The sequence below is a fragment of the Chrysochloris asiatica genome, unplaced genomic scaffold, assembly GCF_000296735.1.
Source record: "Chrysochloris asiatica unplaced genomic scaffold, ChrAsi1.0 scaffold00144, whole genome shotgun sequence".
NCBI classification, from domain to species: Eukaryota; Metazoa; Chordata; class Mammalia; order Afrosoricida; family Chrysochloridae; genus Chrysochloris; species Chrysochloris asiatica.
Window position 1 is genome coordinate 8508223 of NW_006408662.1, and position 7008 is coordinate 8515230.

Here is a 7008-nt window from a genome sequence, read left to right on the forward strand (position 1 = left end):
ATGTAGCCTAATGGTTATGAGTCGGGCTGCCAACCTCAAGGTCAGCAGTTCAAAACTACCAGTGATTCCACAGAAGAAAGATGAGGTGTTCTGCTCTCGTAAAGATTTACAGCCTCAGAAACCCTGTGCAGGGTTGCTATGGGTTGGAATCGATTCCATGGCATTTAACAACAACAACAACCTTGTGAAGCTTATTGTGCTGCACTAGAGTTGAGATTTAAAGTCTTGGAAGTACAACATTGTTGTTGTTGTTGTTGTTGTTAAGTGCCATCAAGTCAGTTCTGACCCATAGCGAACACGTATAGGGTTTCCGAGAAGTGGCTGATGAGCTTGTTCAGCAAAAAAGAGAGGCCTCAAACACACCTGTAGTGTCTCACCAGGACCTGTCTAAGGAGATGCAGATAATGGCTATACGAAATCTGTTCATAGCTAGTCTAAATGGGGTTTCTATTTAGAGAACTTAAGTGTAATGTTCAGCTGACATGTGGCTGTGGTTACTATGTATGTGTTGATGTTGCTGTTTCCATAAATCTTACTTTGAATGTATCATTTTTTTTTTTTTTATACACTCAGGTCCAAGATGGCACACAAGGGGCATCTCCACACACTTTCTTAAAGTACAATCAATATTTAGGTTTTCTTTTGTGCCAGAAATGTTTTTGGTTTTGTTTTTATACCCACAGAATTTTCATACTTTCATTTGATGTCACCCTCGAAGAGAAAAGTGCAAAGCAGAAGTAGGAAGCTGAGCCTCTTTAATCTGCCTTCCCAGACTTTCAAGAATAGCATGTATTCAAAGATCAATACTATAACTTCTGTACACAGGGCAGATAGGAATGGGCAACTTAGACATTGACTACCTAAAATGAGGGGGCGATAGAGGCACAAAGTGACTGGTTTACAAACTCTCAAGAGGGAGTTTAGTTTAAGAGTGTGTGGGGAAAGATAGAGTCCCCACTGAATAGTTTTCATCTTGTCTAGATGGGTCTGGTGAAAAGAAACAGAGATAAGATTCTGATGATTCAAGAGTGAGTAATTGTTACCATGATTAATTGTGACTGTCACAACTGTATAGGTAGGAGTTTTGTAGCAAAAAGGGGATGTAGTTAATCTTACATTCCAGGAGCAGAGGACCCTGGGACTATCAAGGGAGAAGAGCACAAGTGGAGTGCAGGACCCTATCCAGAGAAGCAGTGACTCAGAGATGGAGGCAGAGATGAGGGCATGGAGAGGGGAACAGCTGAGGACTCTAGACTCATGGGAAGAGAAGGGCTATGTGTGGGCAACAAAGAGGCAGGCTTACAGAATGTGCCCTTTGGTTGTTTAAATGATGATATAATCCTGAGTGTTTTTGTGTATATCTCAAACCCAACTGTCCCCACTCCGAAAAAAAAAAAAAAAAAAGCCACAGAGGGAATGGAAGCAAATACTGTTGAATGAGATTGCATGGAGGAGTTCATAATTATTGCAATTAAACAATGGTGTAAAGTCATTGTTCTTCCACGTAAATGATCTCTCAGTACACAATAATTTTAAAAAAGAGACAGAAAAGAATAGCATGTGTAAGTCAAATCAATCTTTTTGGAGCTGTCCATTCAAGAAGCAGTCTTTCTTTTCCAGATTTCTGCGTTTCAGAGACCCAATCCCAGCATGTGTAGGCCACCAGCCTTGCTGGTTGTGGAATGGTGTTTCACTAATTGAACACTCACACTGTAGAGGACATTCCAGGGTGGATCACAGACCATCTATAAGAGGACAAGTCCACACGTGGGAGGGGCAGCAGCCACAATTTCTTGGTAAAGTCCATGCCTATGATCCTGTCTCCTTGTTGTCAGGAAGAAGGCTTTACTCAACTACTGACTGTCAGGCAAGATTTTCCTGGTGTGGCACTGTAGGATCAGCACTGGAGTGGCAACTGCAAGGTCAGCAGTTCAAACCCACCAGCTGCTCCTCAGAAACCCGGTCCAGCATCGCTGTGAGTCAGAACTGACTCAACAGCACTTAACACCAATAATCTAGTTTTCCAGAAGACCGTCTCCTCACAGAGACATGGTGAGATTTGGTGGTAGAAACAGCATTGGGCTGAGTGACAATCGGTAGTTTAGACCTCCAATTTCAAATGGGCCAATAACTAAATACCTTTGGACCTGAACAGTTTAGTTTAACCTCTCTGAGTCTGGCTCCTTCTTCTGAAAAATAAGAGGGATTAGATTCGCTAAATTTCACTTTGCATTTGCACACAGGGGGACTGGGGCAAAGTGGAAGGATCTCTCAATTGATCTGTTTCTGAGCTAAGTACAGCCACAAAATAAGATACGAACTTGTCTTTGCAGGTATTTATCAAACTCTTCAATAGCACTGTTCTAACAAAATACATTAATATGAGGTGGTATATTACTATTCCTAGTCTATGGTGGTGGTGGTTGTGTACCATAGAGTTAGTTCCAACTAATAGCAGCAAAGTCCTGGTGTGGCGCTGTGGGCTAATGTGTCAGGCTGCAAAGTCATTTGAACTGCAAGGTCAGTGGTTCAAGCTCACCAGCTGCTCCTTGGAAACCCTATACAGGGTCACTATGGATCAGAATCGATTCGACAGCACTTAACAACAACAATAGGGTTTCCTAGGCTGTAAATCTTTATGAGAGCAGAAAGCCTCATCTTTCTGTCACATTCCAATTCTATAAATGCAAAAATTGATGAACGTGGATGAAGCTAGAATTCAAACACAGACAGGGTGCTATTGAGTCCAGAATCTTAAACCCTGTCCTCTGTTGGTATCTGACTTGTCTCAGGATATCTTGTTTTCTAGCAGACTTCATAATGGAGTACACGTTGTGTTATATGTAAGGAATCAGTATGTGGGAGTTTTGATTATCAAATGATTAAGAACAGCAGTCTATTTTGTAAGCTTCATTTGGAAAATCGTCTACAAAGAACTTAGTCTATTCTTCACCATATAAGTGGGTGTGTGTGTGTGTGTGGAGGGGTGGAGGCGGAGAATGAGACAAAGGGACACATGAAAATCGTGAGGGTACCTGGGGTCTTGGCTGCAATTAGAGCATTTGCATTTCTGGATTTGGTCTCCTTAAATGTCTGATTGCTGGTTTTGCTTATGTGTAAATACAAGTTGCTGTGCTAAGCAAAAAGAAAATAATTGTAATGGATTCATTTAATCATAATGCTGGAAAGTTTCACTTGTTAGAGCTTTAGACTTGCAGATGAGGCTTTCCCTGGGGTTGCCTGTCTTGATTGTAGTTGCTAAGCCTGACCTACTTACCAGCTTTTAAAGGTGGCTTAAAAGGCTCCCAGGATACAGCATACACTGAACGCCCAACAGAGATAACTTTCCATAACCCGGGATTCATTTGTAGGGCATTTAGGGACCATGTATTATGTAAGCTAAGCATGTTCATGCTTGTCACTTTCACCTAGGCATGAGTCACAAAGTTAATTCTCAAAACCAAAGTCTCACATATTTATCAGCCAACTTTTTAATGCGGAAGCATAAAAACAAAGGAAGAAACCAGAAGGTTTGCCAAACATGTTCAATTGATCAGATCTTGAGCAAATTTGAACTTGATATGGTAGAGTGCAAGCAGCTGGGTCTATTACGTGCTGTGTAGTCACATGTGTGACTCCTTAGAGACCCAGCTTGGGTCTTCTCCAGTTGCTTCTTTTGGAGTGGTATCTGATTTTTTTTTTTTTTTTTTTTTTTTTTTTTTTACCAGTTTTCACTCCAATCTACTAAGGAATGGGGGGGATTCTGCTTTTGTTTCTTGACCAGGAATCTCTTTATATTGACAGTCTTATGAATAGACATAGTGTGAAGATGAAACATAGCAGCACTCACACAATAGTGAAGAAAGGAAGAGTTGGACTAACGATTCTTAACAATAGGATAGTTAAGAGTGTTTTCAAATCCAAATGCATTTTGTGTGATAGAGTGTGTTAGGCATAAATGAGCAAATTAATAGACGAAAGCCATATCACTACATCTCTGGAGTTTGGGTGTGATGTAATCTAGAACTTACATGTGTGAACGCCTTCTCTGATATAATCAGCTTGTTCCTCCTGTTGTTGTTAAGTGCTGTAAAGTCAATTCTAATTCAGAGCCATTCTGTATAGAGTTTCTAAGGAGCAGCTGATGGGTTTGAACTGCCGGCCGTCAAGTCGATTCCGACCCATAGCGACCCTGTACAGGGTTTCCGAGGCTGTAAATCTTTACGGGAGCAGAAAGCCTCATCTTTCTCCCACAGAGCGGCTGGTAGTCTAGAACTGCTGACCTTAAGGTTCGCAGCCTGATTCATAACCACTATGCTACCAGAGCTCTTTTAGGACTGGGTTAATGATACAGATGAAAAGAAATGATATTGATTGACCTTTAAATGAATCATGTCTTTTAACAGAAATCAGTCAAGAGTTTGAGCTGTTTACACCTACCTGTCTCTCAATTTGTACATCACTTAGTTACTGACAAAATAGTATGAGTAATTGACTATTTTTCCTGTGAACCTAAGACATGAGAATTCTAGCTGATGCAACAAAGTAAAATGCTCTCTTCTCAGCTGTCACACTTTCAAAGTCCCTGTGGAGCTCCACCCAGAATGGAAACTGAACGCTTAAAACAACCCTGGAATTAAAACAGAAGTGGCCTTTAAATGAAAAGAAGTAGGAAGCCAGTTGAAATCAACTCTCAGTGATTGGTGCAAGTGAAGGAGAGTAGAGAAACTATTTAAAGTTATCAGCAAAACAAACTCGTGTTTTTCTTCCCCAGCATTCCGATTCTTGATTGTTGTTGTTAGGTGCAGTCTAGTTGGTTCCAACTCAAAGTGACGCGATGCCCAACAGAACACAATACTGTCCAGTCCTGCATCATCCTCACAACTGATGGTGTGTGTGAGTCCATTGTTACTCCAACTGTGTCAATCTGTTTCATTGACCTTCCACTTTACCAAGCATGGTGTCCTTCATCAGGGACTGGTCCCTCCTGACAACATCTCCAAAAAGCAAAGACAAAGTCTCCCTATTCTCACTTCTCAGTAACAATCTGGCTGTAATTCTTCCAAGATAGATTTATTTGTTCTTCTATGGTAATTTCAATAATTCTTCACCAATGCCATAATTCAAATGCATAGTTTCTTCTTCAGTCTTCCTTATTCATTGTCCAACTTTCACATGCATAAAGTGACAGCTTTGTTCTTTAACACTTTAAAGAAGTCTTTTGCAGTTTTACCTAAAGCAATATATCATTTGATTTCCAATCTACTGCTTCCATGAGCATTGATTGTAGATTCAAGCAAAATGAAGTCTTTGACAGCTTTATTCTTTTCTCCACTGATCATGCAATTTATTGGTCCAATTGTGAGAATTTTTGTTTTTGTTTTTCTTTCACTGAGGTGCAATTCACACTGAGGGCTGCAGTTTTTGGTCTTTATCAGTATTTCAAATCCTCTTCACTTCCTGGAAGCACTACTGTCATTTGCAGGTTGTTAGTAAGTCTTCCTCCAATTCTGATGCCATGTACTTCTTCATATAATACATATTCTAGGATTATATGAACATTACTTATAGCTTCTAAACCCGATCTCACTCTCTTTCCCTTTTTCATTCTCCTTTTGTTCTTACTTTTCCTGTTTCTTCCATAATACCTCTTTGTCTCTCTCTTCCTCTGTTGCCCTTCCATTCTCTTCTCTCTGCTCCTGATTCTTCAATTCTCACCTAAAATTCATTGTTGAGTCTGAGACTATAGTCCCTAAGATCCAAGGGCCTTTATATAACCACATGCCTGTGACTTCTTAAGAATTCCGTATGTTGGTTGTACGTTTGAAAAAACTTTTATACTTGCTTCTTCTTCTGTGGTCTATCCATCAATTTCTAATTCTACTCTGAGTTTGTTTGTTTCTTAATTGTCTTCCAAACCTATGATATTATGAAAATTTAGTGAGGCAAGAAAGGTGAGAGGAAGATTTGGAGACTATTCTAATTAACCTCATTTTTCCTTATTACATTTACATTGAACAATTCAAAATCATCACATCTTTTGATACCAAAATTACAAAGTTGCCTTTTCACTGGAGATGAAAATTTACTTGATTCCTTGAACCATTCCTTAATGAGACTACTTCCTACTCATCTTTTCAGTGTGGTCTTCTAATTTTCTGAGTACAATCTATCTAATTAAAAATTATAGATTTTCTTCTATTTTAACCTTAATGACTTTGGCGAAGGAATATTATTGTCCCATATACTAGCCAGTCTAGGATGCTTGCTCATCCCATCCGGAAGTGACAGCATTATCATTTTGCATCTGGATTGACCAATCTCTTTTTACTGCAGAGAAGAGATGCACATCCTTGTCCATGTTTCCCAGCACGTTTGTGGATTGCGTTTCCATTCAGACACTGAGCATGTTCATTCATAGGTGCCCATTCTCTCTCCACATAAGTCCCTCCCACCTCATTGCAGACCTCTTTTGAGGGGAGAGATCTGAGGGTGGGTGCTGGCTTACCTAGCAAATGCAGTAGCTTCATAGCCTATCTTGACTTTCTAAAGTACAATTGAACTTGTAATCTAGTTTCTCCAATAAGAATAGCTGAAGATGTAAGACACAATGTTAGACAAAAAATCTCAGTGATGATCGGTTTGTTTGTTTGTTTGTTTTTTAAGGTTTTTATTGTGAATTGAGTGATAGTTTATATAGGAGAACATCGGTTTTACACTCATCATTTCATTGCAGTGATTGCAATCTCTTCCATACATCGTCGTTCAACAATATTTGCTTCTATTCCCTCTGGGTTTTCTTTGTTTGGGATGTACATAAAAACACTCAGGAATATGTAATCATTTAAACAATCAAAGGGCACATTCTGCAAGCCTCCCTCCTGGCCGCCAGCACACAGCCTTTCTCTTTCCAAGAGTCTAGAGTCCTCAGGTGCTCCCTCTCTCCATGTCCTCATCTCTGCCTCTATCTCTGGTGTTGCTGCTTCTCTGGATAGGGTCCCACATTCC

The 7008-nt window shown here is 40.0% G+C and overlaps 1 protein-coding gene across 1 annotated transcript in view; it reads left to right on the forward strand.

Moving 5' to 3' along the window:
- Window positions 1-7008, forward strand: part of PCNXL2 (pecanex-like 2 (Drosophila)) — a 491139-nt gene that overhangs the window by 360174 nt on the left and 123957 nt on the right. The gene's annotated exons all lie outside the window — the stretch shown is intronic.